Source organism: Schistocerca serialis, chromosome 7, assembly GCF_023864345.2.
Source record: "Schistocerca serialis cubense isolate TAMUIC-IGC-003099 chromosome 7, iqSchSeri2.2, whole genome shotgun sequence".
Classification (NCBI taxonomy): domain Eukaryota; kingdom Metazoa; phylum Arthropoda; class Insecta; order Orthoptera; family Acrididae; genus Schistocerca; species Schistocerca serialis.
Genome location: NC_064644.1, coordinates 603,969,061 through 603,994,587, shown reverse-complemented (window position 1 = coordinate 603,994,587; position 25,527 = coordinate 603,969,061). Strand labels below are relative to the sequence as shown.

The following is a 25,527-nucleotide window of genomic DNA, read 5'->3' as shown; positions in this document are numbered from 1 at the left end:
AAGTACTGTATGGCTCGTATCACGTTGTGTGGGGCCCGGCTAGCTCAGTCGGTCGAGCATGAGACTCTTAATCTCAGGGTCGTGGGTTCGAGCCCCACGCTGGGCGGGCGCAAAATTTTGTGTCTACGCGGATGCAACCTGCGCCCCTCTCGTGAGCCTTGCGTAATGAACGTAACGGGTTCAGACGATGCCTAGCTTCGTATTAATATCAGAGGAATGGTTTCCGAAACTGAAAGTAACTCTGAAATGAAATAAATGTGTTGTTTTGGAATTTTAGGTGTACATCGATATCGTGTGAGATGTGTAGGAAAGCAGCAGCTGTGCTAACTAAATACAAATAATGGTCGCTAATGCGGTGCGTTTCCAGCTGAAGGGCTCCGATTCACTAGTCCATAAGAATAAAGTACCAGAAAAGTGCGCTAGGCGGCGCCTCCTTAGCTCAGTGGCAGAGCACTGGTCTAGTAAACCAGAGGTTGTGAGTTCGATCCTCACAGGAGGCAAATGAATTTTGTAACAGCCCCTTCTACCTTTGCCCTTTCGAAAAAAGCGGTCAAGAATAAAAAGAATTATGAATGGGTGCGGTATTTAAGAAATGCTCTCGCAAATGAATAGTGCGAATGCTGCTATTAAAGTAGGCACCAGAAACTGCTGCTTTTGGCAGTCTCTGGAGAATGCCGACGTGAAATACTTAGTCCTTGTGATGTATTTTCTACCCCTGGTAGGGACCCTCGCGGTTGTCGTCGTCGTCGTCGTCGTCGTCGTCGGCGCCGCCGCCGCTTTGGTAATAGCGGCAAGTCGCCATTGTATGACATAGGGTGACGTACCCTCTGCAACCGACTGAGATGGCAGTAAGCGATTGAAGCTGATTTGCAACCTCTTGCTTGATCAGCGTCATAAGGGCTTGAATGTAACTTGCGATGGGACACAGCAAGAAGTAGCTTCGCATTTTTAGTACTGAAATTGGAGAATTGCGTCAAAGATGGGAAATTCATTCCGGCAAGCGTACAAATGGCGAAAATGAGATGTGTGTGGGGAAGCACATTGCGCCAGTGACCGTGTGGCCTAATGGATAAGGCGTCGGACTTCGGATCCGAAGATTGCAGGTTCGAATCCTGTCACGGTCGACTTTTTCCAGTTCTGCAAAAGATGCATGCTGTTTCACTGTGTTGTTTGAGTACTACAAAACTAGTTGAGAGTTGCTGCTGTCCGCTTCCTGGCTGCAAACCGGCGTCTACCTGAAGCACAAGCAAGACAGGGGGTTCTGTAGCGAAATTTTCGGCAAAGTGCCGATCAGGAGAGTTTTTGTTGGAACTACTGCGTCTGATTCAGGACCCAAGAGCTACGCCACAGGCATCTGTTACAATTGTTCATTGAATAGGATTGTAGCTCATTTGTGGCAGCAGGAAATAAGCTGTAGTGAAAAGGACCTTCCATAGATGGTCGCAGGTCCCATAACTACTGTATGGCTCGTAACACTTTGTGTGGGGCCCGGCTAGCTCAGTCGGTCGAGCATGAGACTCTTAATCTCAGGGTCGTGGGTTCGAGCCCCACGCTGGGCGGGCGCAAAATTTTGTGTCTACGCGGATGCAACCTGCGCCCCTCTCGTGAGCCTTGCGTAATGAACGTAACGGGTTAAGACGATGCCTAGCTTCGTATTAATATCAGAGGAATGGTTTCCGAAACTGAAAGTAACTCTGAAATGAAATAAATGTGTTGTTTTGGAATTTTAGGTGTACATCGATATCGTGTGAGATGTGTAGGAAAGCAGCAGCTGTGCTAACTAAATACAAATAATGGTCGCTAATGCGGTGCGTTTCCAGCTGAAGGGCTCCGATTCACTAGTCCATAAGAATAAAGTACCAGAAAAGTGCTCAGTGGCAGAGCGCTGGTCTAGTAAACCAGAGGTTGTGAGTTCGATCCTCACAGGAGGCAAATGAATTTTGTAACAGCCCCTTCTACCTTTGCCCTTTCGAAAAAAGCGGTCAAGAATAAAAAGAATTATGAATGGGTGCGGTATTTAAGAAATGCTCTCGCAAATGAATAGTGCGAATGCTGCTATTAAAGTAGGCACCAGAAACTGCTGCTTTTGGCAGTCTCTGGAGAATGCCGACGTGAAATACTTAGTCCTTGTGATGTATTTTCTACCCCTGGTAGGGACCCTCGCGGTTGTCGTCGTCGTCGTCGTCGTCGTCGTCGGCGCCGCCGCCGCTTTGGTAATAGCGGCAAGTCGCCATTGTATGACATAGGGTGACGTACCCTCTGCAACCGACTGAGATGGCAGTAAGCGATTGAAGCTGATTTGCAACCTCTTGCTTGATCAGCGTCATAAGGGCTTGAATGTAACTTGCGATGGGACACAGCAAGAAGTAGCTTCGCATTTTTAGTACTGAAATTGGAGAATTGCGTCAAAGATGGGAAATTCATTCCGGCAAGCGTACAAATGGTGAAAATGAGGTGTGTGTGGGGAAGCACATTGCGCCAGTGACCGTGTGGCCTAATGGATAAGGCGTCGGACTTCGGATCCGAAGATTGCAGGTTCGAATCCTGTCACGGTCGACTTTTTCCAGTTCTGCAAAAGATGCATGCTGTTTCACTGTGTTGTTTGAGTACTACAAAACTAGTTGAAAGTTGCTGCTGTCCGCTTCCTGGCTGCAAACCGGCGTCTACCTGAAGCACAAGCAAGACAGGGGGTTCTGTAGCGAAATTTTCGGCAAAGTGCCGATCAGGAGAGTTTTAGTTGGAACTACTGCGTCTGATTCAGGACCCAAGAGCTACGCCACAGGCATCTGTTACAATTGTTCATTGAATAGGATTGTAGCTCATTTGTGGCAGCAGGAAATAAGCTGTAGTGAAAAGGACCTTCCATAGATGGTCGCAGGTCCCATAAGTACTGTATGGCTCGTATCACGTTGTGTGGGGCCCGGCTAGCTCAGTCGGTCGAGCATGAGACTCTTAATCTCAGGGTCGTGGGTTCGAGCCCCACGCTGGGCGGGCGCAAAATTTTGTGTCTACGCGGATGCAACCTGCGCCCCTCTCGTGAGCCTTGCGTAATGAACGTAACGGGTTAAGACGATGCCTAGCTTCGTATTAATATCAGAGGAATGGTTTCCGAAACTGAAAGTAACTCTGAAATGAAATAAATGTGTTGTTTTGGAATTTTAGGTGTACATCGATATCGTGTGAGATGTGTAGGAAAGCAGCAGCTGTGCTAACTAAATACAAATAATGGTCGCTAATGCGGTGCGTTTCCAGCTGAAGGGCTCCGATTCACTAGTCCATAAGAATAAAGTACCAGAAAAGTGCGCTAGGCGGCGCCTCCTTAGCTCAGTGGCAGAGCGCTGGTCTAGTAAACCAGAGGTTGTGAGTTCGATCCTCACAGGAGGCAAATGAATTTTGTAACAGCCCCTTCTACCTTTGCCCTTTCGAAAAAAGCGGTCAAGAATAAAAAGAATTATGAATGGGTGCGGTATTTAAGAAATGCTCTCGCAAATGAATAGTGCGAATGCTGCTATTAAAGTAGGCACCAGAAACTGCTGCTTTTGGCAGTCTCTGGAGAATGCCGACGTGAAATACTTAGTCCTTGTGATGTATTTTCTACCCCTGGTAGGGACCCTCGCGGTTGTCGTCGTCGTCGTCGTCGTCGTCGTCGTCGTCGTCGTCGGCGCCGCCGCCGCTTTGGTAATAGCGGCAAGTCGCCATTGTATGACATAGGGTGACGTACCCTCTGCAACCGACTGAGATGGCAGTAAGCGATTGAAGCTGATTTGCAACCTCTTGCTTGATCAGCGTCATAAGGGCTTGAATGTAACTTGCGATGGGACACAGCAAGAAGTAGCTTCGCATTTTTAATACTGAAATTGGAGAATTGCGTCAAAGATGGGAAATTCATTCCGGCAAACGTACAAATGGTGAAAATGAGGTGTGTGTGGGGAAGCACATTGCGCCAGTGACCGTGTGGCCTAATGGATAAGGCGTCGGACTTCGGATCCGAAGATTGCAGGTTCGAATCCTGTCACGGTCGACTTTTTCCAGTTCTGCAAAAGATGCATGCTGTTTCACTGTGTTGTTTGAGTACTACAAAACTAGTTGAAAGTTGCTGCTGTCCGCTTCCTGGCTGCAAACCGGCGTCTACCTGAAGCACAAGCAAGACAGGGGGTTCTGTAGCGAAATTTTCGGCAAAGTGCCGATCAGGAGAGTTTTTGTTGGAACTACTGCGTCTGATTCAGGACCCAAGAGCTACGCCACAGGCATCTGTTACAATTGTTCATTGAATAGGATTGTAGCTCATTTGTGGCAGCAGGAAATAAGCTGTAGTGAAAAGGACCTTCCATAGATGGTCGCAGGTCCCATAAGTACTGTATGGCTCGTATCACGTTGTGTGGGGCCCGGCTAGCTCAGTCGGTCGAGCATGAGACTCTTAATCTCAGGGTCGTGGGTTCGAGCCCCACGCTGGGCGGGCGCAAAATTTTGTGTCTACGGGGATGCAACCTGCGCCCCTCTCGTGAGCCTTGCGTAATGAACGTAACGGGTTAAGACGATGTCTAGCTTCGTATTAATATCAGAGGAATGGTTTTTGAAACTGAAAGTAACTCTGAAATGAAATAAATGTGTTGTTTTGGAATTTTAGGTGTACATCGATATCGTGTGAGATGTGTAGGAAAGCAGCAGCTGTGCTAACTAAATACAAATAATGGTCGCTAATGCGGTGCGTTTCCAGCTGAAGGGCTCCGATTCACTAGTCCATAAGAATAAAGTACCAGAAAAGTGCGCTAGGCGGCGCCTCCTTAGCTCAGTGGCAGAGCGCTGGTCTAGTAAACCAGAGGTTGTGAGTTCGATCCTCACAGGAGGCAAATGAATTTTGTAACAGCCCCTTCTACCTTTGCCCTTTCGAAAAAAGCGGTCAAGAATAAAAAGAATTATGAATGGGTGCGGTATTTAAGAAATGCTCTCGCAAATGAATAGTGCGAATGCTGCTATTAAAGTAGGCACCAGAAACTTCTGCTTTTGGCAGTCTCTGGAGAATGCCGACGTGAAATACTTAGTCCTTGTGATGTATTTTCTACCCCTGGTAGAGACCCTCGCGGTTGTCGTCGTCGTCGGCGCCGCCGCCGCTTTGGTAATAGCGGCAAGTCGCCATTGTATGACATAGGGTGACGTACCCTCTGCAACCGACTGAGATGGCAGTAAGCGATTGAAGCTGATTTGCAACCTCTTGCTTGATCAGCGTCATAAGGGCTTGAATGTAACTTGCGATGGGACACAGCAAGAAGTAGCTTCGCATTTTTAATACTGAAATTGGAGAATTGCGTCAAAGATGGGAAATTCATTCCGGCAAGCGTACAAATGGTGAAAATGAGGTGTGTGTGGGGAAGCACATTGCGCCAGTGACCGTGTGGCCTAATGGATAAGGCGTCGGACTTCGGATCCGAAGATTGCAGTTTCGAATCCTGTCACGGTCGACTTTTTCCAGTTCTGCAAAAGATGCATGCTGTTTCACTGTGTTGTTTGAGTACTACAAAACTAGTTGAAAGTTGCTGCTGTCCGCTTCCTGGCTGCAAACCGGCGTCTACCTGAAGCACAAGCAAGACAGGGGGTTCTGTAGCGAAATTTTCGGCAAAGTGCCGATCAGGAGAGTTTTTGTTGGAACTACTGCGTCTGATTCAGGACCCAAGAGCTACGCCACAGGCATCTGTTACAATTGTTCATTGAATAGGATTGTAGCTCATTTGTGGCAGCAGGAAATAAGCTGTAGTGAAAAGGACCTTCCATAGATGGTCGCAGGTCCCATAAGTACTGTATGGCTCGTATCACGTTGTGTGGGGCCCGGCTAGCTCAGTCGGTCGAGCATGAGACTCTTAATCTCAGGGTCGTGGGTTCGAGCCCCACGCTGGGCGGGCGCAAAATTTTGTGTCTACGGGGATGCAACCTGCGCCCCTCTCGTGAGCCTTGCGTAATGAACGTAACGGGTTAAGACGATGTCTAGCTTCGTATTAATATCAGAGGAATGGTTTTTGAAACTGAAAGTAACTCTGAAATGAAATAAATGTGTTGTTTTGGAATTTTAGGTGTACATCGATATCGTGTGAGATGTGTAGGAAAGCAGCAGCTGTGCTAACTAAATACAAATAATGGTCGCTAATGCGGTGCGTTTCCAGCTGAAGGGCTCCGATTCACTAGTCCATAAGAATAAAGTACCAGAAAAGTGCGCTAGGCGGCGCCTCCTTAGCTCAGTGGCAGAGCGCTGGTCTAGTAAACCAGAGGTTGTGAGTTCGATCCTCACAGGAGGCAAATGAATTTTGTAACAGCCCCTTCTACCTTTGCCCTTTCGAAAAAAGCGGTCAAGAATAAAAAGAATTATGAATGGGTGCGGTATTTAAGAAATGCTCTCGCAAATGAATAGTGCGAATGCTGCTATTAAAGTAGGCACCAGAAACTTCTGCTTTTGGCAGTCTCTGGAGAATGCCGACGTGAAATACTTAGTCCTTGTGATGTATTTTCTACCCCTGGTAGAGACCCTCGCGGTTGTCGTCGTCGTCGGCGCCGCCGCCGCTTTGGTAATAGCGGCAAGTCGCCATTGTATGACATAGGGTGACGTACCCTCTGCAACCGACTGAGATGGCAGTAAGCGATTGAAGCTGATTTGCAACCTCTTGCTTGATCAGCGTCATAAGGGCTTGAATGTAACTTGCGATGGGACACAGCAAGAAGTAGCTTCGCATTTTTAATACTGAAATTGGAGAATTGCGTCAAAGATGGGAAATTCATTCCGGCAAGCGTACAAATGGTGAAAATGAGGTGTGTGTGGGGAAGCACATTGCGCCAGTGACCGTGTGGCCTAATGGATAAGGCGTCGGACTTCGGATCCGAAGATTGCAGGTTCGAATCCTGTCACGGTCGACTTTTTCCAGTTCTGCAAAAGATGCATGCTGTTTCACTGTGTTGTTTGAGTACTACAAAACTAGTTGAAAGTTGCTGCTGTCCGCTTCCTGGCTGCAAACCGGCGTCTACCTGAAGCACAAGCAAGACAGGGGGTTCTGTAGCGAAATTTTCGGCAAAGTGCCGATCAGGAGAGTTTTTGTTGGAACTACTGCGTCTGATTCAGGACCCAAGAGCTACGCCACAGGCATCTGTTACAATTGTTCATTGAATAGGATTGTAGCTCATTTGTGGCAGCAGGAAATAAGCTGTAGTGAAAAGGACCTTCCATAGATGGTCGCAGGTCCCATAAGTACTGTATGGCTCGTATCACGTTGTGTGGGGCCCGGCTAGCTCAGTCGGTCGAGCATGAGACTCTTAATCTCAGGGTCGTGGGTTCGAGCCCCACGCTGGGCGGGCGCAAAATTTTGTGTCTACGGGGATGCAACCTGCGCCCCTCTCGTGAGCCTTGCGTAATGAACGTAACGGGTTAAGACGATGTCTAGCTTCGTATTAATATCAGAGGAATGGTTTTTGAAACTGAAAGTAACTCTGAAATGAAATAAATGTGTTGTTTTGGAATTTTAGGTGTACATCGATATCGTGTGAGATGTGTAGGAAAGCAGCAGCTGTGCTAACTAAATACAAATAATGGTCGCTAATGCGGTGCGTTTCCAGCTGAAGGGCTCCGATTCACTAGTCCATAAGAATAAAGTACCAGAAAAGTGCGCTAGGCGGCGCCTCCTTAGCTCAGTGGCAGAGCGCTGGTCTAGTAAACCAGAGGTTGTGAGTTCGATCCTCACAGGAGGCAAATGAATTTTGTAACAGCCCCTTCTACCTTTGCCCTTTCGAAAAAAGCGGTCAAGAATAAAAAGAATTATGAATGGGTGCGGTATTTAAGAAATGCTCTCGCAAATGAATAGTGCGAATGCTGCTATTAAAGTAGGCACCAGAAACTTCTGCTTTTGGCAGTCTCTGGAGAATGCCGACGTGAAATACTTAGTCCTTGTGATGTATTTTCTACCCCTGGTAGAGACCCTCGCGGTTGTCGTCGTCGTCTGCGCCGCCGCCGCTTTGGTAATAGCGGCAAGTCGCCATTGTATGACATAGGGTGACGTACCCTCTGCAACCGACTGAGATGGCAGTAAGCGATTGAAGCTGATTTGCAACCTCTTGCTTGATCAGCGTCATAAGGGCTTGAATGTAACTTGCGATGGGACACAGCAAGAAGTAGCTTCGCATTTTTAATACTGAAATTGGAGAATTGCGTCAAAGATGGGAAATTCATTCCGGCAAGCGTACAAATGGTGAAAATGAGGTGTGTGTGGGGAAGCACATTGCGCCAGTGACCGTGTGGCCTAATGGATAAGGCGTCGGACTTCGGATCCGAAGATTGCAGGTTCGAATCCTGTCACGGTCGACTTTTTCCAGTTCTGCAAAAGATGCATGCTGTTTCACTGTGTTGTTTGAGTACTACAAAACTAGTTGAAAGTTGCTGCTGTCCGCTTCCTGGCTGCAAACCGGCGTCTACCTGAAGCACAAGCAAGACAGGGGGTTCTGTAGCGAAATTTTCGGCAAAGTGCCGATCAGGAGAGTTTTTGTTGGAACTACTGCGTCTGATTCAGGACCCAAGAGCTACGCCACAGGCATCTGTTACAATTGTTCATTGAATAGGATTGTAGCTCATTTGTGGCAGCAGGAAATAAGCTGTAGTGAAAAGGACCTTCCATAGATGGTCGCAGGTCCCATAAGTACTGTATGGCTCGTATCACGTTGTGTGGGGCCCGGCTAGCTCAGTCGGTCGAGCATGAGACTCTTAATCTCAGGGTCGTGGGTTCGAGCCCCACGCTGGGCGGGCGCAAAATTTTGTGTCTACGGGGATGCAACCTGCGCCCCTCTCGTGAGCCTTGCGTAATGAACGTAACGGGTTAAGACGATGTCTAGCTTCGTATTAATATCAGAGGAATGGTTTTTGAAACTGAAAGTAACTCTGAAATGAAATAAATGTGTTGTTTTGGAATTTTAGGTGTACATCGATATCGTGTGAGATGTGTAGGAAAGCAGCAGCTGTGCTAACTAAATACAAATAATGGTCGCTAATGCGGTGCGTTTCCAGCTGAAGGGCTCCGATTCACTAGTCCATAAGAATAAAGTACCAGAAAAGTGCGCTAGGCGGCGCCTCCTTAGCTCAGTGGCAGAGCGCTGGTCTAGTAAACCAGAGGTTGTGAGTTCGATCCTCACAGGAGGCAAATGAATTTTGTAACAGCCCCTTCTACCTTTGCCCTTTCGAAAAAAGCGGTCAAGAATAAAAAGAATTATGAATGGGTGCGGTATTTAAGAAATGCTCTCGCAAATGAATAGTGCGAATGCTGCTATTAAAGTAGGCACCAGAAACTTCTGCTTTTGGCAGTCTCTGGAGAATGCCGACGTGAAATACTTAGTCCTTGTGATGTATTTTCTACCCCTGGTAGAGACCCTCGCGGTTGTCGTCGTCGTCGGCGCCGCCGCCGCTTTGGTAATAGCGGCAAGTCGCCATTGTATGACATAGGGTGACGTACCCTCTGCAACCGACTGAGATGGCAGTAAGCGATTGAAGCTGATTTGCAACCTCTTGCTTGATCAGCGTCATAAGGGCTTGAATGTAACTTGCGATGGGACACAGCAAGAAGTAGCTTCGCATTTTTAATACTGAAATTGGAGAATTGCGTCAAAGATGGGAAATTCATTCCGGCAAGCGTACAAATGGTGAAAATGAGGTGTGTGTGGGGAAGCACATTGCGCCAGTGACCGTGTGGCCTAATGGATAAGGCGTCGGACTTCGGATCCGAAGATTGCAGGTTCGAATCCTGTCACGGTCGACTTTTTCCAGTTCTGCAAAAGATGCATGCTGTTTCACTGTGTTGTTTGAGTACTACAAAACTAGTTGAAAGTTGCTGCTGTCCGCTTCCTGGCTGCAAACCGGCGTCTACCTGAAGCACAAGCAAGACAGGGGGTTCTGTAGCGAAATTTTCGGCAAAGTGCCGATCAGGAGAGTTTTTGTTGGAACTACTGCGTCTGATTCAGGACCCAAGAGCTACGCCACAGGCATCTGTTACAATTGTTCATTGAATAGGATTGTAGCTCATTTGTGGCAGCAGGAAATAAGCTGTAGTGAAAAGGACCTTCCATAGATGGTCGCAGGTCCCATAAGTACTGTATGGCTCGTATCACGTTGTGTGGGGCCCGGCTAGCTCAGTCGGTCGAGCATGAGACTCTTAATCTCAGGGTCGTGGGTTCGAGCCCCACGCTGGGCGGGCGCAAAATTTTGTGTCTACGGGGATGCAACCTGCGCCCCTCTCGTGAGCCTTGCGTAATGAACGTAACGGGTTAAGACGATGTCTAGCTTCGTATTAATATCAGAGGAATGGTTTTTGAAACTGAAAGTAACTCTGAAATGAAATAAATGTGTTGTTTTGGAATTTTATGTGTACATCGATATCGTGTGAGATGTGTAGGAAAGCAGCAGCTGTGCTAACTAAATACAAATAATGGTCGCTAATGCGGTGCGTTTCCAGCTGAAGGGCTCCGATTCACTAGTCCATAAGAATAAAGTACCAGAAAAGTGCACTAGGCGGCGCCTCCTTAGCTCAGTGGCAGAGCGCTGGTCTAGTAAACCAGAGGTTGTGAGTTCGATCCTCACAGGAGGCAAATGAATTTTGTAACAGCCCCTTCTACCTTTGCCCTTTCGAAAAAAGCGGTCAAGAATAAAAAGAATTATGAATGGGTGCGGTATTTAAGAAATGGTCTCGCAAATGAATAGTGCGAATGCTGCTATTAAAGTAGGCACCAGAAACTGCTGCTTTTGGCAGTCTCTGGAGAATGCCGACGTGAAATACTTAGTTCTTGTGATGTATTTTCTACCCCTGGTAGAGACCCTCGCGGTTGTCGTCGTCGTCGTCGTCGGCGGCGGCGCCGCCGCCGCTTTGGTAATAGCGGCAAGTCGCCATTGTATGACATAGGGTGACGTACCCTCTGCAACCGACTGAGATGGCAGTAAGCGATTGAAGCTGATTTGCAACCTCTTGCTTGATCAGCGTCATAAGGGCTTGAATGTAACTTGCGATGGGACACAGCAAGAAGTAGCTTCGCATTTTTAATACTGAAATTGGAGAATTGCGTCAAAGATGGGAAATTCATTCCGGCAAGCGTACAAATGGTGAAAATGAGGTGTGTGTGGGGAAGCACATTGCGCCAGTGACCGTGTGGCCTAATGGATAAGGCGTCGGACTTCGGATCCGAAGATTGCAGGTTCGAATCCTGTCACAGTCGACTTTTTTCCAGTTCTGCAAAAGATGCATGCTGTTTCACTGTGTTGTTTGAGTACTACAAAACTAGTTGAAAGTTGCTGCTGTCCGCTTCCTGGCTGCAAACCGGCGTCTACCTGAAGCACAAGCAAGACAGGGGGTTCTGTAGCGAAATTTTCGGCAAAGTGCCGATCAGGAGAGTTTTTGTTGGAACTACTGCGTCTGATTCAGGACCCAAGAGCTACGCCACAGGCATCTGTTACAATTGTTCATTGAATAGGATTGTAGCTCATTTGTGGCAGCAGGAAATAAGCTGTAGTGAAAAGGACCTTCCATAGATGGTCGCAGGTCCCATAAGTACTGTATGGCTCGTATCACGTTGTGTGGGGCCCGGCTAGCTCAGTCGGTCGAGCATGAGACTCTTAATCTCAGGGTCGTGGGTTCGAGCCCCACGCTGGGCGGGCGCAAAATTTTGTGTCTACGGGGATGCAACCTGCGCCCCTCTCGTGAGCCTTGCGTAATGAACGTAACGGGTTAAGACGATGTCTAGCTTCGTATTAATATCAGAGGAATGGTTTTTGAAACTGAAAGTAACTCTGAAATGAAATAAATGTGTTGTTTTGGAATTTTAGGTGTACATCGATATCGTGTGAGATGTGTAGGAAAGCAGCAGCTGTGCTAACTAAATACAAATAATGGTCGCTAATGCGGTGCGTTTCCAGCTGAAGGGCTCCGATTCACTAGTCCATAAGAATAAAGTACCAGAAAAGTGCGCTAGGCGGCGCCTCCTTAGCTCAGTGGCAGAGCGCTGGTCTAGTAAACCAGAGGTTGTGAGTTCGATCCTCACAGGAGGCAAATGAATTTTGTAACAGCCCCTTCTACCTTTGCCCTTTCGAAAAAAGCGGTCAAGAATAAAAAGAATTATGAATGGGTGCGGTATTTAAGAAATGCTCTCGCAAATGAATAGTGCGAATGCTGCTATTAAAGTAGGCACCAGAAACTTCTGCTTTTGGCAGTCTCTGGAGAATGCCGACGTGAAATACTTAGTCCTTGTGATGTATTTTCTACCCCTGGTAGAGACCCTCGCGGTTGTCGTCGTCGTCGTCGGCGCCGCCGCCGCTTTGGTAATAGCGGCAAGTCGCCATTGTATGACATAGGGTGACGTACCCTCTGCAACCGACTGAGATGGCAGTAAGCGATTGAAGCTGATTTGCAACCTCTTGCTTGATCAGCGTCATAAGGGCTTGAATGTAACTTGCGATGGGACACAGCAAGAAGTAGCTTCGCATTTTTAATACTGAAATTGGAGAATTGCGTCAAAGATGGGAAATTCATTCCGGCAAGCGTACAAATGGTGAAAATGAGGTGTGTGTGGGGAAGCACATTGCGCCAGTGACCGTGTGGCCTAATGGATAAGGCGTCGGACTTCGGATCCGAAGATTGCAGGTTCGAATCCTGTCACGGTCGACTTTTTCCAGTTCTGCAAAAGATGCATGCTGTTTCACTGTGTTGTTTGAGTACTACAAAACTAGTTGAAAGTTGCTGCTGTCCGCTTCCTGGCTGCAAACCGGCGTCTACCTGAAGCACAAGCAAGACAGGGGGTTCTGTAGCGAAATTTTCGGCAAAGTGCCGATCAGGAGAGTTTTTGTTGGAACTACTGCGTCTGATTCAGGACCCAAGAGCTACGCCACAGGCATCTGTTACAATTGTTCATTGAATAGGATTGTAGCTCATTTGTGGCAGCAGGAAATAAGCTGTAGTGAAAAGGACCTTCCATAGATGGTCGCAGGTCCCATAAGTACTGTATGGCTCGTATCACGTTGTGTGGGGCCCGGCTAGCTCAGTCGGTCGAGCATGAGACTCTTAATCTCAGGGTCGTGGGTTCGAGCCCCACGCTGGGCGGGCGCAAAATTTTGTGTCTACGGGGATGCAACCTGCGCCCCTCTCGTGAGCCTTGCGTAATGAACGTAACGGGTTAAGACGATGTCTAGCTTCGTATTAATATCAGAGGAATGGTTTTTGAAACTGAAAGTAACTCTGAAATGAAATAAATGTGTTGTTTTGGAATTTTATGTGTACATCGATATCGTGTGAGATGTGTAGGAAAGCAGCAGCTGTGCTAACTAAATACAAATAATGGTCGCTAATGCGGTGCGTTTCCAGCTGAAGGGCTCCGATTCACTAGTCCATAAGAATAAAGTACCAGAAAAGTGCACTAGGCGGCGCCTCCTTAGCTCAGTGGCAGAGCGCTGGTCTAGTAAACCAGAGGTTGTGAGTTCGATCCTCACAGGAGGCAAATGAATTTTGTAACAGCCCCTTCTACCTTTGCCCTTTCGAAAAAAGCGGTCAAGAATAAAAAGAATTATGAATGGGTGCGGTATTTAAGAAATGGTCTCGCAAATGAATAGTGCGAATGCTGCTATTAAAGTAGGCACCAGAAACTGCTGCTTTTGGCAGTCTCTGGAGAATGCCGACGTGAAATACTTAGTTCTTGTGATGTATTTTCTACCCCTGGTAGAGACCCTCGCGGTTGTCGTCGTCGTCGTCGTCGGCGGCGGCGCCGCCGCCGCTTTGGTAATAGCGGCAAGTCGCCATTGTATGACATAGGGTGACGTACCCTCTGCAACCGACTGAGATGGCAGTAAGCGATTGAAGCTGATTTGCAACCTCTTGCTTGATCAGCGTCATAAGGGCTTGAATGTAACTTGCGATGGGACACAGCAAGAAGTAGCTTCGCATTTTTAATACTGAAATTGGAGAATTGCGTCAAAGATGGGAAATTCATTCCGGCAAGCGTACAAATGGTGAAAATGAGGTGTGTGTGGGGAAGCACATTGCGCCAGTGACCGTGTGGCCTAATGGATAAGGCGTCGGACTTCGGATCCGAAGATTGCAGGTTCGAATCCTGTCACGGTCGACTTTTTCCAGTTCTGCAAAAGATGCATGCTGTTTCACTGTGTTGTTTGAGTACTACAAAACTAGTTGAAAGTTGCTGCTGTCCGCTTCCTGGCTGCAAACCGGCGTCTACCTGAAGCACAAGCAAGACAGGGGGTTCTGTAGCGAAATTTTCGGCAAAGTGCCGATCAGGAGAGTTTTTGTTGGAACTACTGCGTCTGATTCAGGACCCAAGAGCTACGCCACAGGCATCTGTTACAATTGTTCATTGAATAGGATTGTAGCTCATTTGTGGCAGCAGGAAATAAGCTGTAGTGAAAAGGACCTTCCATAGATGGTCGCAGGTCCCATAAGTACTGTATGGCTCGTATCACGTTGTGTGGGGCCCGGCTAGCTCAGTCGGTCGAGCATGAGACTCTTAATCTCAGGGTCGTGGGTTCGAGCCCCACGCTGGGCGGGCGCAAAATTTTGTGTCTACGGGGATGCAACCTGCGCCCCTCTCGTGAGCCTTGCGTAATGAACGTAACGGGTTAAGACGATGTCTAGCTTCGTATTAATATCAGAGGAATGGTTTTTGAAACTGAAAGTAACTCTGAAATGAAATAAATGTGTTGTTTTGGAATTTTAGGTGTACATCGATATCGTGTGAGATGTGTAGGAAAGCAGCAGCTGTGCTAACTAAATACAAATAATGGTCGCTAATGCGGTGCGTTTCCAGCTGAAGGGCTCCGATTCACTAGTCCATAAGAATAAAGTACCAGAAAAGTGCGCTAGGCGGCGCCTCCTTAGCTCAGTGGCAGAGCGCTGGTCTAGTAAACCAGAGGTTGTGAGTTCGATCCTCACAGGAGGCAAATGAATTTTGTAACAGCCCCTTCTACCTTTGCCCTTTCGAAAAAAGCGGTCAAGAATAAAAAGAATTATGAATGGGTGCGGTATTTAAGAAATGCTCTCGCAAATGAATAGTGCGAATGCTGCTATTAAAGTAGGCACCAGAAACTTCTGCTTTTGGCAGTCTCTGGAGAATGCCGACGTGAAATACTTAGTCCTTGTGATGTATTTTCTACCCCTGGTAGAGACCCTCGCGGTTGTCGTCGTCGTCGTCGGCGCCGCCGCCGCTTTGGTAATAGCGGCAAGTCGCCATTGTATGACATAGGGTGACGTACCCTCTGCAACCGACTGAGATGGCAGTAAGCGATTGAAGCTGATTTGCAACCTCTTGCTTGATCAGCGTCATAAGGGCTTGAATGTAACTTGCGATGGGACACAGCAAGAAGTAGCTTCGCATTTTTAATACTGAAATTGGAGAATTGCGTCAAAGATGGGAAATTCATTCCGGCAAGCGTACAAATGGTGAAAATGAGGTGTGTGTGGGGAAGCACATTGCGCCAGTGACCGTGTGGCCTAATGGATAAGGCGTCGGACTTCGGATCCGAAGATTGCAGGTTCGAATCCTGTCACGGTCGACTTTTTCCAGTTCTGCAAAAGATGCATGCTGTTTCACTGTGTTGTTTGAGTACTACAAAACTAGTTGAAAGTTGCTGCTGTCCGCTTCCTGGCTGCAAACCGGCGTCTACCTGAAGCACAAGCAAGACAGGGGGTTCTGTAGCGAAATTTTCGGCAAAGTGCCGATCAGGAGAGTTTTTGTTGGAACTACTGCGTCTGATTCAGGACCCAAGAGCTACGCCACAGGCATCTGTTACAATTGTTCATTGAATAGGATTGTAGCTCATTTGTGGCAGCAGGAAATAAGCTGTAGTGAAAAGGACCTTCCATAGATGGTCGCAGGTCCCATAAGTACTGTATGGCTCGTATCACGTTGTGTGGGGCCCGGCTAGCTCAGTCGGTCGAGCATGAGACTCTTAATCTCAGGGTCGTGGGTTCGAGCCCCACGCTGGGCGGGCGCAAAATTTTGTGTCTACGGGGATGCAACCTGCGCCCCTCTCGTGAGCCTTGCGTAATGAACGTAACGGGTTAAGACGATGTCTAGCTTCGTATTAATATCAGAGGAATGGTTTTTGAAACTGAAAGTAACTCTGAAATGAAATAAATGTGTTGTTTTGGAATTTTAGGCGTACATCGATATCGTGTGAGATGTGTAGGAAAGCAGCAGCTGTGCTAACTAAATACAAATAATGGTCGCTAATGCGGTGCGTTTCCAGCTGAAGGGCTCCGATTCACTAGTCCATAAGAATAAAGTACCAGAAAAGTGCGCTAGGCGGCGCCTCCTTAGCTCAGTGGCAGAGCGCTGGTCTAGTAAACCAGAGGTTGTGAGTTCGATCCTCACAGGAGGCAAATGAATTTTGTAACAGCCCCTTCTACCTTTGCCCTTTCGAAAAAAGCGGTCAAGAATAAAAAGAATTATGAATGGGTGCGGTATTTAAGAAATGGTCTCGCAAATGAATAGTGCGAATGCTGCTATTAAAGTAGGCACCAGAAACTGCTGCTTTTGGCAGTCTCTGGAGAATGCCGACGTGAAATACTTAGTTCTTGTGATGTATTTTCTACCCCTGGTAGAGACCCTCGCGGTTGTCGTCGTCGTCGTCGTCGGCGGCGGCGCCGCCGCCGCTTTGGTAATAGCGGCAAGTCGCCATTGTATGACATAGGGTGACGTACCCTCTGCAACCGACTGAGATGGCAGTAAGCGATTGAAGCTGATTTGCAACCTCTTGCTTGATCAGCGTCATAAGGGCTTGAATGTAACTTGCGATGGGACACAGCAAGAAGTAGCTTCGCATTTTTAATACTGAAATTGGAGAATTGCGTCAAAGATGGGAAATTCATTCCGGCAAGCGTACAAATGGTGAAAATGAGGTGTGTGTGGGGAAGCACATTGCGCCAGTGACCGTGTGGCCTAATGGATAAGGCGTCGGACTTCGGATCCGAAGATTGCAGGTTCGAATCCTGTCACAGTCGACTTTTTCCAGTTCTGCAAAAGATGCATGCTGTTTCACTGTGTTGTTTGAGTACTACAAAACTAGTTGAAAGTTGCTGCTGTCCGCTTCCTGGCTGCAAACCGGCGTCTACCTGAAGCACAAGCAAGACAGGGGGTTCTGTAGCGAAATTTTCGGCAAAGTGCCGATCAGGAGAGTTTTTGTTGGAACTACTGCGTCTGATTCAGGACCCAAGAGCTACGCCACAGGCATCTGTTACAATTGTTCATTGAATAGGATTGTAGCTCATTTGTGGCAGCAGGAAATAAGCTGTAGTGAAAAGGACCTTCCATAGATGGTCGCAGGTCCCATAAGTACTGTATGGCTCGTATCACGTTGTGTGGGGCCCGGCTAGCTCAGTCGGTCGAGCATGAGACTCTTAATCTCAGGGTCGTGGGTTCGAGCCCCACGCTGGGCGGGCGCAAAATTTTGTGTCTACGGGGATGCAACCTGCGCCCCTCTCGTGAGCCTTGCGTAATGAACGTAACGGGTTAAGACGATGTCTAGCTTCGTATTAATATCAGAGGAATGGTTTTTGAAACTGAAAGTAACTCTGAAATGAAATAAATGTGTTGTTTTGGAATTTTAGGTGTACATCGATATCGTGTGAGATGTGTAGGAAAGCAGCAGCTGTGCTAACTAAATACAAATAATGGTCGCTAATGCGGTGCGTTTCCAGCTGAAGGGCTCCGATTCACTAGTCCATAAGAATAAAGTACCAGAAAAGTGCGCTAGGCGGCGCCTCCTTAGCTCAGTGGCAGAGCGCTGGTCTAGTAAACCAGAGGTTGTGAGTTCGATCCTCACAGGAGGCAAATGAATTTTGTAACAGCCCCTTCTACCTTTGCCCTTTCGAAAAAAGCGGTCAAGAATAAAAAGAATTATGAATGGGTGCGGTATTTAAGAAATGCTCTCGCAAATGAATAGTGCGAATGCTGCTATTAAAGTAGGCACCAGAAACTTCTGCTTTTGGCAGTCTCTGGAGAATGCCGACGTGAAATACTTAGTCCTTGTGATGTATTTTCTACCCCTGGTAGAGACCCTCGCGGTTGTCGTCGTCGTCGTCGGCGCCGCCGCCGCTTTGGTAATAGCGGCAAGTCGCCATTGTATGACATAGGGTGACGTACCCTCTGCAACCGACTGAGATGGCAGTAAGCGATTGAAGCTGATTTGCAACCTCTTGCTTGATCAGCGTCATAAGGGCTTGAATGTAACTTGCGATGGGACACAGCAAGAAGTAGCTTCGCATTTTTAATACTGAAATTGGAGAATTGCGTCAAAGATGGGAAATTCATTCCGGCAAGCGTACAAATGGTGAAAATGAGGTGTGTGTGGGAAAGCACATTGCGCCAGTGACCGTGTGGCCTAATGGATAAGGCGTCGGACTTCGGATCCGAAGATTGCAGGTTCGAATCCTGTCACGGTCGACTTTTTCCAGTTCTGCAAAAGATGCATGCTGTTTCACTGTGTTGTTTGAGTACTACAAAACTAGTTGAAAGTTGCTGCTGTCCGCTTCCTGGCTGCAAACCGGCGTCTACCTGAAGCACAAGCAAGACAGGGGGTTCTGTAGCGAAATTTTCGGCAAAGTGCCGATCAGGAGAGTTTTTGTTGGAACTACTGCGTCTGATTCAGGACCCAAGAGCTACGCCACAGGCATCTGTTACAATTGTTCATTGAATAGGATTGTAGCTCATTTGTGGCAGCAGGAAATAAGCTGTAGTGAAAAGGACCTTCCATAGATGGTCGCAGGTCCCATAAGTACTGTATGGCTCGTATCACGTTGTGTGGGGCCCGGCTAGCTCAGTCGGTCGAGCATGAGACTCTTAATCTCAGGGTCGTGGGTTCGAGCCCCACGCTGGGCGGGCGCAAAATTTTGTGTCTACGGGGATGCAACCTGCGCCCCTCTCGTGAGCCTTGCGTAATGAACGTAACGGGTTAAGACGATGTCTAGCTTCGTATTAATATCAGAGGAATGGTTTTTGAAACTGAAAGTAACTCTGAAATGAAATAAATGTGTTGTTTTGGAATTTTAGGTGTACATCGATATCGTGTGAGATGTGTAGGAAAGCAGCAGCTGTGCTAACTAAATACAAATAATGGTCGCTAATGCGGTGCGTTTCCAGCTGAAGGGCTCCGATTCACTAGTCCATAAGAATAAAGTACCAGAAAAGTGCGCTAGGCGGCGCCTCCTTAGCTCAGTGGCAGAGCGCTGGTCTAGTAAACCAGAGGTTGTGAGTTCGATCCTCACAGGAGGCAAATGAATTTTGTAACAGCCCCTTCTACCTTTGCCCTTTCGAAAAAAGCGGTCAAGAATAAAAAGAATTATGAATGGGTGCGGTATTTAAGAAATGCTCTCGCAAATGAATAGTGCGAATGCTGCTATTAAAGTAGGCACCAGAAACTTCTGCTTTTGGCAGTCTCTGGAGAATGCCGACGTGAAATACTTAGTCCTTGTGATGTATTTTCTACCCCTGGTAGAGACCCTCGCGGTTGTCGTCGTCGTCGGCGCCGCCGCCGCTTTGGTAATAGCGGCAAGTCGCCATTGTATGACATAGGGTGACGTACCCTCTGCAACCGACTGAGATGGCAGTAAGCGATTGAAGCTGATTTGCAACCTCTTGCTTGATCAGCGTCATAAGGGCTTGAATGTAACTTGCGATGGGACACAGCAAGAAGTAGCTTCGCATTTTTAATACTGAAATTGGAGAATTGCGTCAAAGATGGGAAATTCATTCCGGCAAGCGTACAAATGGTGAAAATGAGGTGTGTGTGGGGAAGCACATTGCGCCAGTGACCGTGTGGCCTAATGGATAAGGCGTCGGACTTCGGATCCGAAGATTGCAGGTTCGAATCCTGTCACGGTCGACTTTTTCCAGTTCTGCAAAAGATGCATGCTGTTTCACTGTGTTGTTTGAGTACTACAAAACTAGTTGAAAGTTGCTGCTGTCCGCTTCCTGGCTGCAAACCGGCGTCTACCTGAAGCACAAGCAAGACAGGGGGTTCTGTAGCGAAATTTTCGGCAAAGTGCCGATCAGGAGAGTTTTTGTTGGAACTACTGCGTCTGATTCAGGACCCAAGAGCTACGCCACAGGCATCTGTTACAATTGTTCATTGAATAGGATTGTAGCTCATTTGTGGCAGCAGGAAATAAGCTGTAGTGAAAAGGACCTTCCATAGATGGTCGCAGGTCCCATAAGTACTGTATGGCTCGTATCACGTTGTGTGGGGCCCGGCTAGCTCAGTCGGTCGAGCATGAGACTCTTAATCTCAGGGTCGTGGGTTCGAGCCCCACGCTGGGCGGGCGCAAAATTATGTGTCTACGGGGATGCAACCTGCGCCCCTCTCGTGAGCCTTGCGTAATGAACGTAACGGGTTAAGACGATGTCTAGCTTCGTATTAATATCAGAGGAATGGTTTTTGAAACTGAAAGTAACTCTGAAATGAAATAAATGTGTTGTTTTGGAATTTTAGGTGTACATCGATATCGTGTGAGATGTGTAGGAAAGCAGCAGCTGTGCTAACTAAATACAAATAATGGTCGCTAATGCGGTGCGTTTCCAGCTGAAGGGCTCCGATTCACTAGTCCATAAGAATAAAGTACCAGAAAAGTGCGCTAGGCGGCGCCTCCTTAGCTCAGTGGCAGAGCGCTGGTCTAGTAAACCAGAGGTTGTGAGTTCGATCCTCACAGGAGGCAAATGAATTTTGTAACAGCCCCTTCTACCTTTGCCCTTTCGAAAAAAGCGGTCAAGAATAAAAAGAATTATGAATGGGTGCGGTATTTAAGAAATGCTCTCGCAAATGAATAGTGCGAATGCTGCTATTAAAGTAGGCACCAGAAACTTCTGCTTTTGGCAGTCTCTGGAGAATGCCGACGTGAAATACTTAGTCCTTGTGATGTATTTTCTACCCCTGGTAGAGACCCTCGCGGTTGTCGTCGTCGTCGGCGCCGCCGCCGCTTTGGTAATAGCGGCAAGTCGCCATTGTATGACATAGGGTGACGTACCCTCTGCAACCGACTGAGATGGCAGTAAGCGATTGAAGCTGATTTGCAACCTCTTGCTTGATCAGCGTCATAAGGGCTTGAATGTAACTTGCGATGGGACACAGCAAGAAGTAGCTTCGCATTTTTAATACTGAAATTGGAGAATTGCGTCAAAGATGGGAAATTCATTCCGGCAAGCGTACAAATGGTGAAAATGAGGTGTGTGTGGGGAAGCACATTGCGCCAGTGACCGTGTGGCCTAATGGATAAGGCGTCGGACTTCGGATCCGAAGATTGCAGGTTCGAATCCTGTCACGGTCGACTTTTTCCAGTTCTGCAAAAGATGCATGCTGTTTCACTGTGTTGTTTGAGTACTACAAAACTAGTTGAAAGTTGCTGCTGTCCGCTTCCTGGCTGCAAACCGGCGTCTACCTGAAGCACAAGCAAGACAGGGGGTTCTGTAGCGAAATTTTCGGCAAAGTGCCGATCAGGAGAGTTTTTGTTGGAACTACTGCGTCTGATTCAGGACCCAAGAGCTACGCCACAGGCATCTGTTACAATTGTTCATTGAATAGGATTGTAGCTCATTTGTGGCAGCAGGAAATAAGCTGTAGTGAAAAGGACCTTCCATAGATGGTCGCAGGTCCCATAAGTACTGTATGGCTCGTATCACGTTGTGTGGGGCCCGGCTAGCTCAGTCGGTCGAGCATGAGACTCTTAATCTCAGGGTCGTGGGTTCGAGCCCCACGCTGGGCGGGCGCAAAATTTTGTGTCTACGGGGATGCAACCTGCGCCCCTCTCGTGAGCCTTGCGTAATGAACGTAACGGGTTAAGACGATGTCTAGCTTCGTATTAATATCAGAGGAATGGTTTTTGAAACTGAAAGTAACTCTGAAATGAAATAAATGTGTTGTTTTGGAATTTTAGGTGTACATCGATATCGTGTGAGATGTGTAGGAAAGCAGCAGCTGTGCTAACAAAATACAAATAATGGTCGCTAATGCGGTGCGTTTCCAGCTGAAGGGCTCCGATTCACTAGTCCATAAGAATAAAGTACCAGAAAAGTGCGCTAGGCGGCGCCTCCTTAGCTCAGTGGCAGAGCGCTGGTCTAGTAAACCAGAGGTTGTGAGTTCGATCCTCACAGGAGGCAAATGAATTTTGTAACAGCCCCTTCTACCTTTGCCCTTTCGAAAAAAGCGGTCAAGAATAAAAAGAATTATGAATGGGTGCGGTATTTAAGAAATGCTCTCGCAAATGAATAGTGCGAATGCTGCTATTAAAGTAGGCACCAGAAACTTCTGCTTTTCATATTCGAGGGTTGGATTCCCTCTCTTCTTCATCGAAGAGTTTCACTGCCTGGGCTACTCTCAGGGTGCGCCTTCGACGTGGCAGATCCTTGCCGTGTCGTCTGTTTGCCGCCGCCGCCGCCGGTGGTCGCCGCCTTCAGGTCCTTGCCGCCGCCGCCGCCGCCGCCGCCGCCTGCCGGAGCTCGTCGCCCGTCGCCCCCGCCTGGTCGCCGCCTGCCGGTGCTGGCCGCCGCCGCCGCCGGTGCCCGCCGCCTGCCGGTGCTCGCCGCCGCCGCCGCCGCCGCCGCCGCCGCCGCCTGCCGGTGCTCGCCGCCGCCGCCGCCGGTGCCCGCCGCCTGCCGGTGCTCGCCGCCGCCGCCGCCGCCGCCGCCGCCGCCGCCGCCGCCGCCGGTGCCCGCCGCCATCCGGTGCCGCCTGGTCGCCACCATCGCCGCCGTCCTGACCCTGGTCTACGGCCGTCTTCGTCTTCATCCGTCTTCGTCTTTGTCTGTCCCCGGTTTCTGTCCTCTCCTCTTCGTTCTGTTCGTTCTTGTTTCTCTCTCCCGTCATGTCCGCCCCCACCACCACTGTCACTACTACCACCACCGCCATTGTCTATACCTCCCCTTCCTCCGCCTCCACCACTATAACTTGGTGTGCCCAGTCCCACCTCCCTCCTTCCATTCCACCTCTCCTCACTGTCCCTTCACCCTCTATCTTTGTCGCCCCCTCTCCCGCTTCTTCCTCCCGCTCCTCTCGTTCTGATCCCTTCCCCCCACTCCCCCAGCCTGTCACTGCAGCTCCAGCTCGGGTGGTGGCCCGTCGGGCCACTGCCCACGCCCAGCTCTCCCCGTCACCTTCGCCATCACCGCCGCCTCTGCCGCCGTCATCGTCATCGTCGCCTTCACCGTCACCGTCACCATCTCCGGCGCCGACTCCGGCCCCGGGACCTGCCCCTCCCCGCCACATTCCCGTTGTTCCCATCCCCCACACCACCTCCACCGCCGTCAAGCGCCCCGGTGGCACCCCTGCTTCCTCTGCTTCCAAAAAGGCTGCACCTCGTCCTCCTTCCCCCACCCTTGATGCCATGGAAGTCTCCCCGCCTGTCCCTGCCCCCTCATCCTCCTCCTCTCTCCCTTCCTCCTACCGCTACCTCCTCTCCCGTCCTGATCCCTCTCTCCTTGAAGCCCGGAACCTCACCCTCTTCCTTCGCCAGCATTGTCCTGGTGCCCCCATCTCCCTCCTCACTCCTCGCCGAGATTCTGTTCTCATCTCCTCCCCCAGCCCAACCCTCCATACTGACATCCTCTCCCGTCTCCCCATCACCCGTTTTGGTCCCAACGCCTCCCTTACCCCTGCTCCTTCTCCATCTCCTACCTGCCAACCCCAACCCCCGCGTCGCCCGCCGACCCTCACCGCCGTGATCACGCGGCTCAGTCCGTCGATCACGGAGGAGGAGGTGTTGGCGGAGCTCCAGGCCCATCCCACGCTGGAGGTGCGGGCGGTCCGCCGCATTTTCAACTCGGCCGGCCCCACCCGCCTTATGCGGGTTTTCTCTGAGGACGCCCCCTCCATTGACCGTCTCCTGAAGGAGGGTGCCCTCCTCTTCCACCAGCGGTACAAGGTCGACCCTTCCCGTTCCCCTCCTCAATCCCTGCGCTGCCAGAGGTGTCTGCGCTATAATGCGCACCCCACAGCTGAGTGCCGCGAGGCCCCCACCTGCCCGCATTGTCGGCAGGCGCACTTCCTCCGGCAGTGCCCTAACCTCCAATCCCCTCCCTCCTGTAATACCTGCAATCTCCCTCATCCCACCTACTCCCAAAAGTGTAAAGCCCGACCCCCTCCAACCACTCCTGAACTCACCGTACCTGTCCGTCCTCTGGACGCCCCCACCCCCCCTGGCAATTCCCTTCGTCCCCCACCCACCGCTGAGGACATCATCAGGTTCCTCACCATCGTCCTCCAGAATGTTCATCCCTTTCAGCGCCCTCACACCCTCCAGCAGATCTCCCTTGCTGCCCGTTCCATCTTCCAACTCAAGATGTACGCCACCTACTCCAACAACCAGGCCCATTTCACCTTCTCCCGTCTTGACACCCTCGTTTAAATCCCAGTCATGGCGCGACAGCAACGTATCCTTTTCAACAACATACGCTCCCTTCCTGCCAACAAAAACCTGTTCCTGCACACCCTTGCCACCCACCGCGTGGATGCCTTCCTCCTCAATGAAACCTTCCTGCAACCCCAACACACAGTCCACACTTCGCCCTACCTCCTCCACCGCTCCGATAATCCCCTCCCGATTGCGCGTGGCGGAGTTGCCATTGGTCACCACCGCCAGATCCCCGTTCGGCTCCAACCTCTCCTTCCCGACCCCACCGAACACCTGATCCTTAGTCTCTTCTTCCCCGGCCTTACCGTTACCTGCGCCACCATCTATGTCCGCCCCAACGCTCCTATTCCCTTCGACTTCCTCTCCCACGTCGATCGTACCTTTTCCTCCTACGTGATCGCCGCCGACCTCAACATCCATAGTCGTTCCGCTGCCCAGTTACGGCGATGGCATCGGTTCCTCTCCACCCTTCAAGGTGACCTCGTCCCCATCCCCCGGCATACCCGTCCTGCATCCAACTCCACTCCTGATGTTATCCTCTCCTCCCCCAACCTCCTTGGCCGCATCACGGTGGATGTCCTGGAGCCTATTGGTAGCGACCATCTCCCTGTCCTCCTCACCGTTTCAGACGGTCGTCGCCCTCGCCCCGACCCTCGTACTGACCCTCCCCCTAAGTATGTCCACGACTATTCCCGAGCCGACTGGAATGCCTACCGGGATACCCTTTCCACCCAGGTCGATAGCCACCCTCTCACCTACCACCACCCTGACGATGTCACCCATGCCGCCTCCTTTCTCCAGCGGACCTTGTCTGAGGCCGTGGAGGCCCACGTTCCTACTGTCGCCATCCAACCCCACCGTCCTCCCTTACCCCCACAGGCCGTTCTCCTCCTCCGTGAATCCCGTCGTCTCTACCGTGCCTTCCTCCGCACGCGTGACCCGGACACACTACGACGCCACCGGCAACTCCAGCGACACGTTCGTAATTTGCTCGCGGCTAAGAAACGCCGGGACTGGCGACGGACATGCACCCGTTTAAATGCAACCCTACCAATCAACTCGTCCAAGTTCTGGTCGGCCTTCCGTCGCCTTACCGGAACTAAACCCTCCCCCTATTATCCTCTCC

At 49.6% G+C, this 25,527-nt stretch overlaps 46 non-coding genes across 46 annotated transcripts; all 46 read left to right on the top strand.

The window, feature by feature from the left end:
• The first annotated feature begins 33 nt into the window (after nucleotides 1-33).
• Nucleotides 34-106, top strand: Trnak-cuu (transfer RNA lysine (anticodon CUU)). The gene has a single exon. It is a non-coding gene; the product is annotated as a tRNA-Lys (tRNA).
• Nucleotides 107-428: 322 nt separating this feature from the next.
• Nucleotides 429-500, top strand: Trnat-agu (transfer RNA threonine (anticodon AGU)). The gene has a single exon. It is a non-coding gene; the product is annotated as a tRNA-Thr (tRNA).
• A 551-nt stretch (nucleotides 501-1,051) lies between these two features.
• On the top strand, nucleotides 1,052-1,124 carry Trnar-ucg (transfer RNA arginine (anticodon UCG)). The gene has a single exon. It is a non-coding gene; the product is annotated as a tRNA-Arg (tRNA).
• A 362-nt stretch (nucleotides 1,125-1,486) lies between these two features.
• On the top strand, nucleotides 1,487-1,559 carry Trnak-cuu (transfer RNA lysine (anticodon CUU)). The gene has a single exon. It is a non-coding gene; the product is annotated as a tRNA-Lys (tRNA).
• A 924-nt stretch (nucleotides 1,560-2,483) lies between these two features.
• On the top strand, nucleotides 2,484-2,556 carry Trnar-ucg (transfer RNA arginine (anticodon UCG)). The gene has a single exon. It is a non-coding gene; the product is annotated as a tRNA-Arg (tRNA).
• Nucleotides 2,557-2,918: 362 nt separating this feature from the next.
• On the top strand, nucleotides 2,919-2,991 carry Trnak-cuu (transfer RNA lysine (anticodon CUU)). Its single transcript has one exon. It is a non-coding gene; the product is annotated as a tRNA-Lys (tRNA).
• Nucleotides 2,992-3,313: 322 nt separating this feature from the next.
• Trnat-agu (transfer RNA threonine (anticodon AGU)) lies at nucleotides 3,314-3,385 on the top strand. The gene has a single exon. It is a non-coding gene; the product is annotated as a tRNA-Thr (tRNA).
• Nucleotides 3,386-3,948: 563 nt separating this feature from the next.
• Trnar-ucg (transfer RNA arginine (anticodon UCG)) lies at nucleotides 3,949-4,021 on the top strand. The gene has a single exon. It is a non-coding gene; the product is annotated as a tRNA-Arg (tRNA).
• Nucleotides 4,022-4,383: 362 nt separating this feature from the next.
• On the top strand, nucleotides 4,384-4,456 carry Trnak-cuu (transfer RNA lysine (anticodon CUU)). The gene has a single exon. It is a non-coding gene; the product is annotated as a tRNA-Lys (tRNA).
• A 322-nt stretch (nucleotides 4,457-4,778) lies between these two features.
• Nucleotides 4,779-4,850, top strand: Trnat-agu (transfer RNA threonine (anticodon AGU)). Its single transcript has one exon. It is a non-coding gene; the product is annotated as a tRNA-Thr (tRNA).
• Nucleotides 4,851-5,386: 536 nt separating this feature from the next.
• On the top strand, nucleotides 5,387-5,459 carry Trnar-ucg (transfer RNA arginine (anticodon UCG)). Its single transcript has one exon. It is a non-coding gene; the product is annotated as a tRNA-Arg (tRNA).
• Nucleotides 5,460-5,821: 362 nt separating this feature from the next.
• On the top strand, nucleotides 5,822-5,894 carry Trnak-cuu (transfer RNA lysine (anticodon CUU)). Its single transcript has one exon. It is a non-coding gene; the product is annotated as a tRNA-Lys (tRNA).
• Nucleotides 5,895-6,216: 322 nt separating this feature from the next.
• On the top strand, nucleotides 6,217-6,288 carry Trnat-agu (transfer RNA threonine (anticodon AGU)). The gene has a single exon. It is a non-coding gene; the product is annotated as a tRNA-Thr (tRNA).
• Nucleotides 6,289-6,824: 536 nt separating this feature from the next.
• Nucleotides 6,825-6,897, top strand: Trnar-ucg (transfer RNA arginine (anticodon UCG)). The gene has a single exon. It is a non-coding gene; the product is annotated as a tRNA-Arg (tRNA).
• A 362-nt stretch (nucleotides 6,898-7,259) lies between these two features.
• Trnak-cuu (transfer RNA lysine (anticodon CUU)) lies at nucleotides 7,260-7,332 on the top strand. The gene has a single exon. It is a non-coding gene; the product is annotated as a tRNA-Lys (tRNA).
• A 322-nt stretch (nucleotides 7,333-7,654) lies between these two features.
• Nucleotides 7,655-7,726, top strand: Trnat-agu (transfer RNA threonine (anticodon AGU)). The gene has a single exon. It is a non-coding gene; the product is annotated as a tRNA-Thr (tRNA).
• Nucleotides 7,727-8,262: 536 nt separating this feature from the next.
• On the top strand, nucleotides 8,263-8,335 carry Trnar-ucg (transfer RNA arginine (anticodon UCG)). The gene has a single exon. It is a non-coding gene; the product is annotated as a tRNA-Arg (tRNA).
• Nucleotides 8,336-8,697: 362 nt separating this feature from the next.
• Nucleotides 8,698-8,770, top strand: Trnak-cuu (transfer RNA lysine (anticodon CUU)). Its single transcript has one exon. It is a non-coding gene; the product is annotated as a tRNA-Lys (tRNA).
• A 322-nt stretch (nucleotides 8,771-9,092) lies between these two features.
• On the top strand, nucleotides 9,093-9,164 carry Trnat-agu (transfer RNA threonine (anticodon AGU)). Its single transcript has one exon. It is a non-coding gene; the product is annotated as a tRNA-Thr (tRNA).
• Nucleotides 9,165-9,700: 536 nt separating this feature from the next.
• On the top strand, nucleotides 9,701-9,773 carry Trnar-ucg (transfer RNA arginine (anticodon UCG)). The gene has a single exon. It is a non-coding gene; the product is annotated as a tRNA-Arg (tRNA).
• A 362-nt stretch (nucleotides 9,774-10,135) lies between these two features.
• On the top strand, nucleotides 10,136-10,208 carry Trnak-cuu (transfer RNA lysine (anticodon CUU)). Its single transcript has one exon. It is a non-coding gene; the product is annotated as a tRNA-Lys (tRNA).
• Nucleotides 10,209-10,530: 322 nt separating this feature from the next.
• Nucleotides 10,531-10,602, top strand: Trnat-agu (transfer RNA threonine (anticodon AGU)). The gene has a single exon. It is a non-coding gene; the product is annotated as a tRNA-Thr (tRNA).
• Nucleotides 10,603-11,150: 548 nt separating this feature from the next.
• Trnar-ucg (transfer RNA arginine (anticodon UCG)) lies at nucleotides 11,151-11,223 on the top strand. The gene has a single exon. It is a non-coding gene; the product is annotated as a tRNA-Arg (tRNA).
• A 363-nt stretch (nucleotides 11,224-11,586) lies between these two features.
• Nucleotides 11,587-11,659, top strand: Trnak-cuu (transfer RNA lysine (anticodon CUU)). The gene has a single exon. It is a non-coding gene; the product is annotated as a tRNA-Lys (tRNA).
• Nucleotides 11,660-11,981: 322 nt separating this feature from the next.
• On the top strand, nucleotides 11,982-12,053 carry Trnat-agu (transfer RNA threonine (anticodon AGU)). Its single transcript has one exon. It is a non-coding gene; the product is annotated as a tRNA-Thr (tRNA).
• Nucleotides 12,054-12,592: 539 nt separating this feature from the next.
• Trnar-ucg (transfer RNA arginine (anticodon UCG)) lies at nucleotides 12,593-12,665 on the top strand. Its single transcript has one exon. It is a non-coding gene; the product is annotated as a tRNA-Arg (tRNA).
• Nucleotides 12,666-13,027: 362 nt separating this feature from the next.
• Nucleotides 13,028-13,100, top strand: Trnak-cuu (transfer RNA lysine (anticodon CUU)). Its single transcript has one exon. It is a non-coding gene; the product is annotated as a tRNA-Lys (tRNA).
• Nucleotides 13,101-13,422: 322 nt separating this feature from the next.
• On the top strand, nucleotides 13,423-13,494 carry Trnat-agu (transfer RNA threonine (anticodon AGU)). Its single transcript has one exon. It is a non-coding gene; the product is annotated as a tRNA-Thr (tRNA).
• Nucleotides 13,495-14,042: 548 nt separating this feature from the next.
• Trnar-ucg (transfer RNA arginine (anticodon UCG)) lies at nucleotides 14,043-14,115 on the top strand. Its single transcript has one exon. It is a non-coding gene; the product is annotated as a tRNA-Arg (tRNA).
• A 362-nt stretch (nucleotides 14,116-14,477) lies between these two features.
• Nucleotides 14,478-14,550, top strand: Trnak-cuu (transfer RNA lysine (anticodon CUU)). Its single transcript has one exon. It is a non-coding gene; the product is annotated as a tRNA-Lys (tRNA).
• A 322-nt stretch (nucleotides 14,551-14,872) lies between these two features.
• Nucleotides 14,873-14,944, top strand: Trnat-agu (transfer RNA threonine (anticodon AGU)). Its single transcript has one exon. It is a non-coding gene; the product is annotated as a tRNA-Thr (tRNA).
• Nucleotides 14,945-15,483: 539 nt separating this feature from the next.
• Trnar-ucg (transfer RNA arginine (anticodon UCG)) lies at nucleotides 15,484-15,556 on the top strand. Its single transcript has one exon. It is a non-coding gene; the product is annotated as a tRNA-Arg (tRNA).
• Nucleotides 15,557-15,918: 362 nt separating this feature from the next.
• Trnak-cuu (transfer RNA lysine (anticodon CUU)) lies at nucleotides 15,919-15,991 on the top strand. The gene has a single exon. It is a non-coding gene; the product is annotated as a tRNA-Lys (tRNA).
• Nucleotides 15,992-16,313: 322 nt separating this feature from the next.
• On the top strand, nucleotides 16,314-16,385 carry Trnat-agu (transfer RNA threonine (anticodon AGU)). Its single transcript has one exon. It is a non-coding gene; the product is annotated as a tRNA-Thr (tRNA).
• A 548-nt stretch (nucleotides 16,386-16,933) lies between these two features.
• Nucleotides 16,934-17,006, top strand: Trnar-ucg (transfer RNA arginine (anticodon UCG)). The gene has a single exon. It is a non-coding gene; the product is annotated as a tRNA-Arg (tRNA).
• A 362-nt stretch (nucleotides 17,007-17,368) lies between these two features.
• Nucleotides 17,369-17,441, top strand: Trnak-cuu (transfer RNA lysine (anticodon CUU)). The gene has a single exon. It is a non-coding gene; the product is annotated as a tRNA-Lys (tRNA).
• A 322-nt stretch (nucleotides 17,442-17,763) lies between these two features.
• Nucleotides 17,764-17,835, top strand: Trnat-agu (transfer RNA threonine (anticodon AGU)). Its single transcript has one exon. It is a non-coding gene; the product is annotated as a tRNA-Thr (tRNA).
• A 539-nt stretch (nucleotides 17,836-18,374) lies between these two features.
• On the top strand, nucleotides 18,375-18,447 carry Trnar-ucg (transfer RNA arginine (anticodon UCG)). Its single transcript has one exon. It is a non-coding gene; the product is annotated as a tRNA-Arg (tRNA).
• Nucleotides 18,448-18,809: 362 nt separating this feature from the next.
• On the top strand, nucleotides 18,810-18,882 carry Trnak-cuu (transfer RNA lysine (anticodon CUU)). Its single transcript has one exon. It is a non-coding gene; the product is annotated as a tRNA-Lys (tRNA).
• A 322-nt stretch (nucleotides 18,883-19,204) lies between these two features.
• On the top strand, nucleotides 19,205-19,276 carry Trnat-agu (transfer RNA threonine (anticodon AGU)). The gene has a single exon. It is a non-coding gene; the product is annotated as a tRNA-Thr (tRNA).
• Nucleotides 19,277-19,812: 536 nt separating this feature from the next.
• On the top strand, nucleotides 19,813-19,885 carry Trnar-ucg (transfer RNA arginine (anticodon UCG)). The gene has a single exon. It is a non-coding gene; the product is annotated as a tRNA-Arg (tRNA).
• Nucleotides 19,886-20,247: 362 nt separating this feature from the next.
• Nucleotides 20,248-20,320, top strand: Trnak-cuu (transfer RNA lysine (anticodon CUU)). The gene has a single exon. It is a non-coding gene; the product is annotated as a tRNA-Lys (tRNA).
• A 322-nt stretch (nucleotides 20,321-20,642) lies between these two features.
• Trnat-agu (transfer RNA threonine (anticodon AGU)) lies at nucleotides 20,643-20,714 on the top strand. The gene has a single exon. It is a non-coding gene; the product is annotated as a tRNA-Thr (tRNA).
• Nucleotides 20,715-21,250: 536 nt separating this feature from the next.
• Nucleotides 21,251-21,323, top strand: Trnar-ucg (transfer RNA arginine (anticodon UCG)). Its single transcript has one exon. It is a non-coding gene; the product is annotated as a tRNA-Arg (tRNA).
• Nucleotides 21,324-21,685: 362 nt separating this feature from the next.
• Trnak-cuu (transfer RNA lysine (anticodon CUU)) lies at nucleotides 21,686-21,758 on the top strand. Its single transcript has one exon. It is a non-coding gene; the product is annotated as a tRNA-Lys (tRNA).
• A 322-nt stretch (nucleotides 21,759-22,080) lies between these two features.
• Trnat-agu (transfer RNA threonine (anticodon AGU)) lies at nucleotides 22,081-22,152 on the top strand. The gene has a single exon. It is a non-coding gene; the product is annotated as a tRNA-Thr (tRNA).
• Nucleotides 22,153-25,527: the final 3,375 nt, after the last annotated feature.